Here is a 13166-nt window from a genome sequence, read left to right on the forward strand (position 1 = left end):
TTCATATTTTCAAAAATATGGATACTAGCATTATTTAATTACCGTGCTTAGCAAAAATAATGCAATATTTTAATTTTATTAATATATATAATAATTATTTAAATATTATATTATGTATTATTAATTATTTTTCGACCCCACGAGTTCGATTTTCTAGATCCGTCATTGGACCCACCATTCGACTAACTCATTAAACTCACATTCTATTATAAAATAAATATACTTCCTCTGTCTCATAATAAGAGTTACATTTTTCCATTTCGGCGCGTCCCATAATAAGAGTCACATTTCTTTTTTACCATAGATTATAAATAGGTCTCATATTCTATTAACTCAATTTACTCACTTTCTATTATAAAATTAATATAAAAAATTAAATATCATATTTTACTAACTTTTTCAACCTGCTATTCTTCACATTTTAAAAATTCATGCCTACGCCAAATGTAACTAAACGGAGGAGTACTACTTTTTACTAGTAACAACATGACTTTTCTTGGCAATACTAATTGTGAGCTACTATGTCAACGAGCACCTCTGCTGGTCAAGTGATTAGAAAACTACTCCCTCCGTCTACATTTCTTTTCGGCATGAGATTTAAGAAAAAAGGTTTTAAATGAGTTAAGTAAAAGGAGAATAAAATAGAAAAGAAAAAAATAGAGGATGAAGAGAGACTAAAGTAAGAGAGAGTAAAGTACTTTTGCCAAAAAAGAAAATGACTCAGCTACTATGTGACAACCCAAAAAAAAAATACGACTCAGCTATAAAGAGACGAATGAAGTACTTTTTTTTTTTGAAAAACTAACAAGTAGTAGTACTCTAATTCTTGAATATATGAAACAGTTAGTCTCGATGCCCTAATTCTTCAATTCGACAAATAATATGTGCATAATAGGATAAACTAAGTCTTGGTAGGTATAACTTAAAATTCGCACGGTCAATTTTGACCATATAATATTGCTAATTCTGCTAACTTATCAACGCATTATATTAAAAATGTCAACACGATTACATTTAAATATGAACACATATTAACAACTTAAAAGGTTAGCAATATAACGCACCCCAATAATAATAACTCAGTCTTTTAAAATTTGTGCCTCTTCGTTTAGGCATATAATCGACACAATAAATATGAAACGTTTGCTTTTCAACACAAGATTTTATGTAATGTTGTTTTGTGAGTTAAAGAAGAGAGAGTAAAGTAAGAGAGAGGAAAAAGTAGAGATAAAATTATTTCTATTTTAAGAAACGTTTTATTTTTAACGGGACAACCCAAAAGGGAAAACGTTTTATTTCTAGTGGGACAAAGGGAGTATATGATTTAATTTTGTCAGAATATTTAATTCTAAAAATTGACTATTTTTCAATGTAGTTTTTCACCATGGTCAAGGGTGAGGTTAAAGACTTTAATTAAATGGGCAGAAACAATATAAACTTTTAAAGTTAATACGAAAACAAGAATTTGTCAACTCAAATTATCAAGGAATGCGTCCAATTTAAAATTTGTAATTTCTCCCAACAACGAAAGGTTTGAATTTGTCAACCATGTTTATTAGGATCAAATGATGAATTGTACATGTTGACCGGGCGTAATTGTATACCCGTTATTTGAGCATTGTTTAAAAAAATTAATAGTAAATAAATAATGAATGGGAATTCTATGCCAAGAGGGAGAGTGATGGGCTTCTTATCTAATCTACAAACTAGTGCTTGGGCGGTGGGATATTGGGCTTCATAAAGCCCAATACATTTTAAATTTAGTTTAGCTATATGTTAACTGTTAAGCAGTAGCGATCTTATTCAGCCTCATTGGTAATCAATATGTTTCATACTCCCTCCGTCCCAAAAAGATTGTCTCAGTTCATTTTTTACACTCGTTTTATAAAAATAATATTAAATAGGTAAAGTTGAAAGAGAGTAAATTAAGAGAAAGAATAATGTAGGTAAGACTATTCTCTACATTATTTTCTCTTTTACTTTACTTTCTCTCTACTTTAACTATTTATTATTATTTTTGCAAAATGAGTGCAAAAAATAAACTGGGACAATCTTTCTGGGACGGAGGGAGTATCAGTTTATGTAGTCAAAATGAAATTTTGATATTGTAAACAAGAGGCCACATAAATTACGAGACCTTGAAGTAAAAGAAACAACCATATAGTAACTAATTCAAACAAACATTATGATACAAAATGACTCAATTCTTTGCATAAAAACATTAGAACAACTTGATCACAAGACTTAACATGAATAACACATATATAAATGCTAAAAGTAAATTATCATCTTCCTCCACTGATTGGCAAAACAATATGTCCCTGTTGATGCTATCATATCCCACACCACTCGTTCCATCATGGTCATTTGGAATCAAAGACTTCATCTCTTCTTGATCGTCTACATTTGTGGCCCACGAGTGCTTCTCCCTCCGTATCATCCCTTCCAGCTCCATTGCCACCTCCTATCTTCTCCCTTTACGTTCAAGCACTCTTTTGCTAGCTTACAAACCGCTGATATTTGCTCCATATTTTCCGAACTCACAATTTTTTCATCAATAATTTTAAACAACAAATCATGCTTTAGCACGTAAAGGAAATAGTTGGATAAACTCTTCTCCTCTATCGGCCTATCAAAACTCAATGCTCTCCGCCCGGTAACTAGCTCCAATAGAACAACTCCAAAGCTATAAACATCACTCTTCTCTGTCAACTGGTTTGTTTGCATGTACTCAGGATCAAGGTATCCGAAAGTCCCCTGAACCATTGTGGATAGCTGTGCGAGATCAACGGGAACCAACCTTGAAGCTCCAAAATCTGACACCTTTGCTGTGAAAGTATGGTCTAGAAGGATGTTGTCTGGCTTGACATCCCTATGTATGATCTGAGTAGAAGCGGAAGAGTGAAGATACGAGAGGACCCCTGCAGTTTCTATAGCGATCTTAAGACGCATGTTCCAATCAAGAACACGCGCCTTAGCCTCATTGTGCAAGTGTGACGAAAGGGTACCATTGTTGATGAACTCATAAACTAGAAGAGGAACATCGGTCTCTAGGCAACAACCAATAAGCCTAACTACATTCCTGTGGTTGATTTGAGACATAACAACTACCTCGTTGATGAACTGCTCGACTTGTGTGGGATCAACTCTTATAGACCTTTTGATCGCAACTGTTACTCTGTTCGCTAGCACGCCTTTGTACACGGTGCCAAAGCCGCCTCGGCCAATGATCATGGTGTCATGGAAGTTGTCTGTCGCCTTTGTAGCTCAGATGAGCTGAAAATGGTGACCATCTCCGGTGAGGCTTCTCTCGTAGCCAGTTTCTCTTGCAACATATGGCCGCCGTTTTGATGAAAGAATTTCCGCTTCATCTTATTATGTGATCTTCTTTTGAGTTCCAAGTAGAGGAGGATGATGCCAAGTAGCAAACAAATTATCCCAGAGGCAACTCCTAATTGATTATTTGAATATGATCAAAAAAATTAAAACATACATAGATGATTTGTATAAACAAGAATATATTTACCAATCAAGACATAAGTAATCTTGGTATCCTTGGGTGTCTTCTCATTGCAACCATCATCACCCATTCCATCACCATAGTAATTTCTGGGGCAAGTGCATGTGTAATTGCCGATTATATTGTTGCAGAATGCATGCTTGTTGCAATTATGTAAACTCTCATTCAAGCATTCATCAATATCTGCAAAGACAAATAGTAGTTATAACTAATTCAACACAAAGAATAATACTCCATCCGTCGACCATTTATAGTCTCATTTTGACTCGGCACGGGTTTTAAGAATTTATGAAGAAAAATGGAAAAATGAGTTAGTAGAATGTGAGCTCCACTTTTATACATTTGTTTTATAATAATATGAGTGTAATGGGTTAGTTGAATGGTGACTCCACTTATCTAAAACGAAAAAAAGCAAATGATACTTTAAATTCAGACATCCTGAAATGGTAACATGGGACTTTAAATCGCAAACAGAGGGAATAATAATTTGTTAACATAAAAGTAAATAAAGTGAGTACTAATAATACCTCTACATCCTTGAGGTAGATAAGGGTTTCCTTCAAATCCCATGTAGCAACGACAACGATAGCCGTAGCCGTTTGAGGGCTTGTAGCATTCAGAATTGGCACTGACGCAAGCATAGGTGGTGGTGTTTCTCTCGGCCTCCTCGCACGTGCTATTCCCGATGGCCCAATCAACCACCATAGGAAGCTTCTCAACTTGTGACAAGTTTGTAATATTTTCCTTAGAGAATCTGAAGGCAGACTCCTCAACAACAAAGCCATAAGTACACTTGCTGAAGTTGGAAACAGAGGTATAATTGTTATAACTTCGGACTGAAACTCGCACCTATACATATAGTAGTTGTTTTAAAATTAGTAAACGTGGAACCATTATTGATCCTCTTTAATTGAAAAAAAAAATAAAGTTGGACCTGCCACACATCTTCCGGGATGGTGGTCTGGCAACAGCCGGCTCCAGTGCACTCTCCTTCCGCGAGATCGTCCAGGGAGTAGCACATGGCGGTGCAGCCCGTGGTGAAGTTGCGGCCAACCCTAAACCCTGACACGAAGCCGTAGCTGTCGCAGCCAACGATAGTGAACTTATTCGCGGTGTTATTGACAGTGAAGTAGCTTGAAGTGCGTAGTCTGGTTACGTTGTTGATATAGCTTTTGCCCTCGTCATAACTGTTTCGTGCTACGTACTGCAGCAATCTCATCTGGCCGTCGAGGTATATATCTGTGATTTCGATAGTTGTGTTCTGCCAAAATAGCTTTGGAGAATTGAAAGATGTGTTGTTGCAAGTGACCCAGAATGCTCTAGCGAGGTAGCATTCTTGTGTGGTGCCGAAGGGGAAAGGGATGCGCAAATTTCCGCAAGTGTTGTCGCAGTTGGGCTTAGCAATAGGAAAATTATATTGTGATGATGAAAATACTAGTGTTGGTGGGAAGAAGGCCAATATGATTATGAAGATGATCATCATTGTTGAGTTTCTATGCATGTATGATAATTTTAGAGATATATAGGAAATGATATCATGAATAATCAACTTGTAAACGGGGGTCTTCCATCCATGTCACAAAAGAAGAGTATTTTTAACATATTGTAATTATTCATTGTTGTGTCACTTTTTAGAATATGGAATGGGTCATCAAAGTTGATAGACTATGACAAGAAAATTGTACTGGTGCAAAAAATTCTGCAAAAACCTTTGAAGATTCAACTCGTTTTTATTCAAAATAAAATGTAAATACGACAAATCTTGACCAAGAGATAAAGTAAAGTCTCTATAGAAAAAAAGAACATTTATTAATAAGTAGACTATATCAATTGTGTGTGAATTGGTTTAGCATAATGCGACATCAATTTAATAAACACCCCAACAAATAAGTCATGTTCACTTATCACAGTGAAAGAGATCTGGAAGTAACAAAAATAACCGTATATTGACTAATTCAAACAAACATTTTGATACAAAATGACACAATTCGTTGCATTAGAAAAGCTTGGCAACTCCTATTTGTCTATTTTATAAAATTTATTATGTACTCTGTTAGTATAATATAATTCCATTAACATAATTAACTCTATAAATTAACTGATATGTGTTCGAATTTTTATCATTCAATTCAAAATAAATTAATGAAAATATTACTGACTTCAGATTTTCATCTAGTGTTTAAATTTTAGAGTGAACTGCAAAAATGGTCCCTGGACTATAGGTTTATCTCGTCCATAGTCCCCGGATTTTAAAAATATCACCAGTAGTCCCTGGGCTAAGGGTTTATCTCGAAATTGGTCCTTTTGACTTTTTTTGTACGAAAATGCCCTTTTGAGGGGTTTTGGGGGATTTGGGCAATTTGATCTTTTTACACTTTTAACATTTTAAATATGATATTATTTCAGTTATGTACTAAATTTGATATTATTTCAAAATTATCATTCTTCTTCCCTTTTGTCATCTTCACTTTGTTTCTTTATTTCAATATTAGATTTAATTTTACAAAATTTTAAATTTTAATTTTTAAATATCAATAAACTTTTTTAATTACAAAAATTATTAAATAAAAAAAATTAATAGTCATATTCAATATTTGAAAGTGTATAATATTTAATCAATATGACAACGACTTAGTTTTAATCAATATTTAATAGCTTTAATTGTAACAGCCCGGCATTTCTAGGGTATAATAAATACGGCGACGGTTAACTAGGCGAACTTAAGTGCAACAAGAACATAGACTAGGATTTCAATTAAGGAGATTTGACCAAGTGTTTAATGAAGTATCAAGATAATATGTCAACGACTTTAAATACGAGAAATAAGATTTAATAGCTAACATAGGCTAAGCTCAAAAGTCAAAGGTTTATTGTAGCTCCAACAAAGCGCAATAATTCACCATATTCTAATTCGAAGAAATAAGTTCAAACCAACCAAAGATAATAAGTTTCAAAATATTCAGCGGAAGCATTCCAAGAGAAAGCGAAGCCATGTATGAGGACACGACTACACTCAAAATCCCAACCATCCATTTTATTCGAATCAACCATCTCAACACCACCGAGCGTCCATCGCCGCTCAACCTGCACATAGGGAAAACACATTCATGGCTGAGTATTTTAAGCATTTTAAGCATACCCAGTGGACTCATGCCAAAACGTTTTAATAGTTATGTCACCCTTACCATAGTGAACTCGAGGTTTTACATTTATTTAAAGATAAGCATCGAGTATCACAAAATATATCATGGACTGGCCAGTCAAATAATACCTCCCATTTTCTCATCAATCAACATTTCATATGGTGCGACGAAGTGTGGCCACACTTTCTCCCACGAGACCGACCGTGTAACATCCCGAATTTCCGAACCCTAATTTTAGAGCCCTTTTAAATTATTAGTGATGACGTGGAGTCGTGAATGCATTTATTTCATGTGATGCTATGGCCGAGTTAAGTCTAGGGTTTGCGTTGAAAGTTTGAAAAGTCAAACTTATTGATTTTATGATGTGGCATGTGATTTATTAAATTATGAGATTTATGTGATTAATTAATTTATAAGGTGAATTATTTGTTTAAGGGTGAGTGAGAATATTAGAGGAAATTCCCATAAATACTTGTCACCTAAATTTTTGGTTTTGTAATTTTCGACCCCTAGCCTTTTGGAGGAGGAATTCTATTTTTTCGGATTTAATTTAATTCTTGGGTTTTTATCCAAATTAAATCCAAAAAACTCAATTATTCCTTATTCTTTTTGGGAGAAAAATCGAGCCCTTTGTTTTTCTAGTGATTTTCGAAAATCACTTGTTATAGGAAGGAAAGAATTATTTTATTTTTAGTTAATCCCTTGTTTGATTTCTTCCCATATCTAGAATTTAAATATTCTACCAAATCTTTCCATACTTCAAGAGATCCTTGCCACACCTTATTTTAGTCAACATTCAAAAAATCCATGCCTTATTTAGGCACCAAATCACACGCCTATTTCTAGGCCAATGGGGGAGAATTTTTATTTCATTTTTTGCTCCGTGATATTTTATTCTACTCCGTAAAATATACCAAAACGAAACCATGGCTAATTAGAAGGCCTAATTTTCGAAAATCCCATGTTTATGCCTTAGAACTTATTTTTGGTATTTCTTCTTCCCTACTTCACAATATTATTTTATTCATTGTGTAGAATAAAATCTTACCAAATATTCTATTCTATTTACCTAAAGATCTTATTGAGCACTATAAATAAGATGAACCCCTAACCCTAGCCCCATAATTTTCGCCTCCCTCCCTTCTTCACTCTCTCCAAATTTTTCTTCTTCCATTCTCCATTATTTTGTCATCTTTTGAAGAAGAATTGAAGTTTGATCCAAGAATCTTGAAGAACCAAGCCTAATACTTAATTTCTACTGTACATTTTTCTCATAAGGTATTTTTATATCCATCTTCTTGTTTCTACTTGATTCCTCTTCTCTCTAACCGATTAATCGGTCTTCTTGAACCCTCATGCTTCTTGGTTGAGTGAAAGGGGGATATAAAGGGATGTGGGAATATGTTTCATGTGTATGTGTGTGTGTCGTGTGTGAGTGTGTGTGTGTCATGTGTGTGTTGTGTTTGTGTAGAGTGTGTTTGATGGCTAAATATTATGGTACGATAGACATGATTTTTATTGATTAGTAATGATAAGATAAATCGTTGGGAAGAGGGAAAAACATCGAGACATGCATCAGTAAGAGTAGTGTTGAACCTAATTTGTGATATGTGTGCCTATGTGATTAAAAAGGTGAAACCTCAGTTGCGAAGCCGGATAACAAAGGAAAGAACATACTTGAAACTTAAGGAGTCGAGGTGGGCTTTATTCTTAAACTCTTTTACTTCTTGCAAAAATATTTATTGGTGTTATAAGGGTGGTTTAACTGTTATGCCATGTCTATGTTTGTTTTGTTGTGATATTGTGCGCCTGATGCCTAGTTTGTGAGTTCGCTCCATTGGGCTAGGGCTGTGGATATGTTATACGAATTCGGGTCTGAGTACGGGCCACAAACCCTACCAGGCTGTGTACACGAGGGGATCGGGAGCCGTCCTTGCTAGTCGGCCGGTCTCGTGGGCGAAAAGTGTGGCCACACTTTCGTCGCACTATGGAAAGATTGTGATTTATGAATTGATGAGAAAATGGGGAGTTGTTTGATTGGCCAATCTATCTTAAATATTTTTGTGATACTCGTGAAATTCTCTTTAAACTGCTTAAAACTCGAGTTCACTTGGTAAGGGTGGCATAACTTATAAAATGTTTTGGCAACGAGTTCACTGAGTATTTCAAAATACTCAGCCCTGCATGTGTTTTCCTTATGTGCAGGTTGAACGATGACGAGCGGTGGCGGGTGTTGAGCATGATAATTAATTAAGATGGATATTTGAAACATCAAGTGTAGTTGTGTCTTCATACATAGCTATTCTTTCTCTTGGTCGTTTTCCACTGAGTTTTGATACACTTATGTTTATTTCGAATATGTTGCACTCTCCTTTCGAGTTAGAGGCTTTAGACTATCTTGTGGTTTTTATCTTGGAAAACTATGTCATACTCTTGACATTGTTGAACGTCATTTATTACACCTTCCTTTTCTTATTCGAGTTTCGAGGTTAAGTTATTGCTTTAAACACTCTGATAGTTCTTTCTAATCTTTTGGTCAATACTCTTTAATTGACACCCTAGCCTTCGTTCATTTCTTTGAGTCCGTTTTGGTAGCAGTCGCCGCATTTATTATACCCTAGGAAAGCGGGCTGTTACAGACCGACTAGCAAGGACGGCTCCCGATCTCCAGTGTACACTAGCCTGATAGGGTTTGCGGCCCTACTCAGACCCGAATTCGTTTATGTAGCCCTATAGCCTAATGGAGCGCACTCGCAAACTAGGCATCAGGCATACACAATATCCAAAATAATCATAGGCATGGCATAACAGTTTAATCCACCCTTATTGCTCCACTATCATAATTTGCAACATAAGAGAGAGTTAAGAATAAAGCCCACCTCGATTTCCTTCAATTTCAAATACGTACTTCTTCTTGTTATCACACCGGGAACGCGAGCTATCACCTTTAGTTCATGTATTTCAAATAAGTCTCAATCATGGATCAAAATCATGCATGTTCTCACGTTTCCCTTTTCCCATCGATTATTTTCAATATCACCATTCAAAATCAAAGTACGATTATCATATCGTTTTTATTCACACAACAACTCCAGATTTATCATCAAATCGTGACATGTATGAGTGTTTTCCACACACAACACACGCACACACACACCACACATGTGCACGCCTCGGTAGGCGTGCACACATACACACACACACGGTCACAACACGTACACATGCATCCAAATTCACCAATTAATTTCCTTTCACTCGTTCTAAATGCATGTGGACTCAAGAACACCGATTGATCGATAGAAGAAGAGAAGATCAAAAATAAAAATACCTTTTCAATAGAACAATTGGTAGAAAACAAGTAGGATCTTGATTCTTCAACAAATTCTTGAATTGCAGCTTCAATTCTTCTCCAAAAGATGAAGAATTAATGGAGAAAGTAGAAGAAAAATTGGAGAGAGTAGGAGAGGATCGAAAATTTGGGAGTGGGGGGGCGTGATTTTGTGATCTAGGGTTTAGGTCTTCACTCTTATTTATAGAGTGCAAGATATAATATCTTTAATTAAATAAATTAAAGATTTGGAGAGATTTAGGGAGAGTAGTTGGCGTTAATTTGGTTGAGGAGAAAGGGGATTTTCGAAAATTTAGGCTATCTAATTAGCCTATGATTTAATTTGAATATTTCACGGAGTAGAATAAAATATCATGGAGGAAGAAAAATAATAATAAATCTCCCCAAAATATATGGAAAGTGGCGTGTAGTTTCAATTCCTCAAAAGGGATTTAAGAAAAATCCTATTTAAATTAGGATATGGCAAGATCTTCTTAGATTTGGCAAGATATGCTAGGATATTTGAATTTATTTATGGAAGAGGATAAACAAGGGATCAAATAATATAATAAAAATAATCCCTTCTCCCATAATAAGAGATTTTCGAAAATCTCCTTTAGAAACAATATAGGGGCCGAAAATTTCATCAAATAAAAAGGAATAATCGGACTTTGGATTTAATTCGGATAATTATCCCAAGCAATAATTAAATCCAAGAAAAATAGGATTTCTTTCCAATAAATAGGAGGTGTCGAAAATTCCACATAATTAAATAATGCTCCTATTTAATTCTCACTCATCCCTTAGGAAAATAATTCACCACAATTCTTATTTCTCCCCGCATTAAAATATCCACATATTCGAATTTCGCCTCCACTTCACATTTTCCACTGACTTTGACCATTCCACGGCCATGTCATATTTTCCACAATATTGACTATTCAATAGCCACGTCACATATTCAACAAGTTGACCATTCAACTCAATCTCAATTCCAAATCGCAATTAGGTCACAAGGAACATTGCAATAAATCATTCATCATTTAATTCCACATAATCACAGCATTAAAAATTTTCACGTCTCAAAAATTAGAGTTCGAAAAAGCGGGATATTACATTCATCATAAATATATCATATAACACGATTTATTCTGAAATAAATATGCATCTAATGTAAGACAAATATAATTTTTTTGTTTATTAATTTGAAAACAATCAAAATTTACTAGTAATTTTCAACAAAAATACTCCTATATAAAAATTTTAGTAGGATCAAATTTTTAGTCAACTTCATAATATTCAATCACAAGCAAATATAACAACCGAACGAAGGCTAAATAGAATAACTCTTATTTTTCCATCATGATTAATATTATTTGTGTGTACTTCTTCAATTTAGCAGAATATTATATATTAAATAACAAAAATTAATAGTTTTAATCAATATTTATAGTGTCCATGAATTAATAGTTTAATTAAAAATTTTATTGATATTTAAAAATCAAAATTTAAAATTTAATTTTATAAAATTAAATATAATATTGAAATAAAAAAAACAAAGTGAAGGATGACAAAATGGAAGAAGAATGATAATTTTGAAATAATATCAAATTTAGTACATAATTGAAATAATATCAGATTTAAAATGTTAAAAGTGTAAAAAGACCAAATTGCCCAAAAACCTTAAAACCCCCCAAAATGACATTTTCGTAAAAAAAAAAGCCAAAATGACCAATTTCGAGACAAACCCTTAGTCCAGGGACTACTGGCGATATTTTTAAAGTCCAGGGACTATGAGCGAGATAAACCCATAGTCCAGGAACCATTTTTGTAGTTCACTCTAAATTTTATTATGTGGAATTATTGTAGTACTTTTGCTGTTGACCATTGTCGATGGAAAGTGAAGCTCATATTCCATCTATGTAAATATCTTTCATAATACTTTGATTTATTTATTGTTTTTTCTTAGACCATATGATGCAACTGATCTGATGAACATTTCAAAATTGTATGGGTCCAACAAATTAGTTATGCATAAAACTTTGAATATCCAGTGGAAGATTTATTCGGATTAAAATGTACTCCTTCCGTCCTCAAAATTTTTACACACTTTGACTCGGCACGAGTTTTAAGAAATGTAATGGAAAGTGAGTTGAAAAAGTTGGTGGGATGTGGGTCCTACATTTAAAGTATTAGTTTTATACTACATCCGTTCCCCAAATTTTGACACACTTTGACCCGGCACGGGTTTTAAGAAATATAATGGAAAGTGAGTTGAAAAGGTTGGTGGGATGTGGGTCCTACTTTTAAAGTATTAGTTTTATAATAAAATGTGAGTAGAAATGAGTTAGTGGAATATGGGGTCCACTACTAAAAATGGTAAAAGTGAAGTGTGTCAAATTTTCAGGGACGGACCGAAATGGTAAACTATGTCAAAATTTGGGGGACGGAGTTAGTAGTAAAATGTGAGTAGGAATGAGTTAGTGGAATATGGAGTCCACTACCAAAAATAGTAAAAAGTGAAGTGTGTTAAAATTTGAAGGACGAACCGAATTAGTAAACTGTGTCAAAATTTGGGGGACGGAGGGAGTAGTACATGGCAGTAGTACTATTATAAAAGATGTTAAGTTTGAGAGAAATATGCCATTACTGATATATTTGTTTGATATATTTGTTCGGTACACAGAATTGTAATTGAATTCAATAAAATTGAATTAGAAGAAATTGAATTAGAAATTAATTCAAAATCCACTTTTACTTTTTTCTCATATTGTAAAAGTCAAATTTTCATTGACTATAATTATATATATGGTGTGTGTTCCTATATAATTTAAATACCATATAATTATACATGAATATAGTACATACAAATATGATCATTTCAATCATATACAAGTTTTAACTAATGAGATAAATATATAAATAATATTTGCATCTAAAGAATATAGGTAAAAAAAGTGTGAAGGTCTCACCATACATTCAAAGTTATCATTATTTTGAAACAAAGTTTACTAGGCCAAATATAACAAATCTATGTCTAAACAAAGTTCAAACTAAACGACAATCTAATAATGGCAAAACAGATTCATGGTGCAATGGCAAAGCAGAATGATGGGTTGTGAAGTTCCTGAGCTCAGTCACATGATCATCACGGGTCGGGAAGGGCCTGCGACTG

General features: G+C 34.0%; 1 pseudogene across 1 annotated transcript; it reads right to left on the minus strand.

The window, feature by feature from the left end:
• Nucleotides 1-2144: 2144 nt before the first annotated feature.
• Nucleotides 2145-5058, minus strand: LOC125197034 (wall-associated receptor kinase 2-like; annotated as a pseudogene). The gene is made up of 4 exons (XR_016128622.1): nucleotides 4455-5058; nucleotides 4048-4369; nucleotides 3527-3703; nucleotides 2145-3451 (listed from the first exon to the last, which is right to left on the minus strand). The product of XR_016128622.1 is annotated as a wall-associated receptor kinase 2-like (transcript).
• Between the last annotated feature and the right edge of the window lie 8108 nt (nucleotides 5059-13166).

The sequence above is a fragment of the Salvia hispanica genome, chromosome 4 (genome assembly GCF_029641045.1).
Source record: "Salvia hispanica isolate PSC_SH4W2 chromosome 4, Shi_PSC_v1, whole genome shotgun sequence".
Lineage (NCBI taxonomy): Eukaryota > Viridiplantae > Streptophyta > Magnoliopsida > Lamiales > Lamiaceae > Salvia > Salvia hispanica.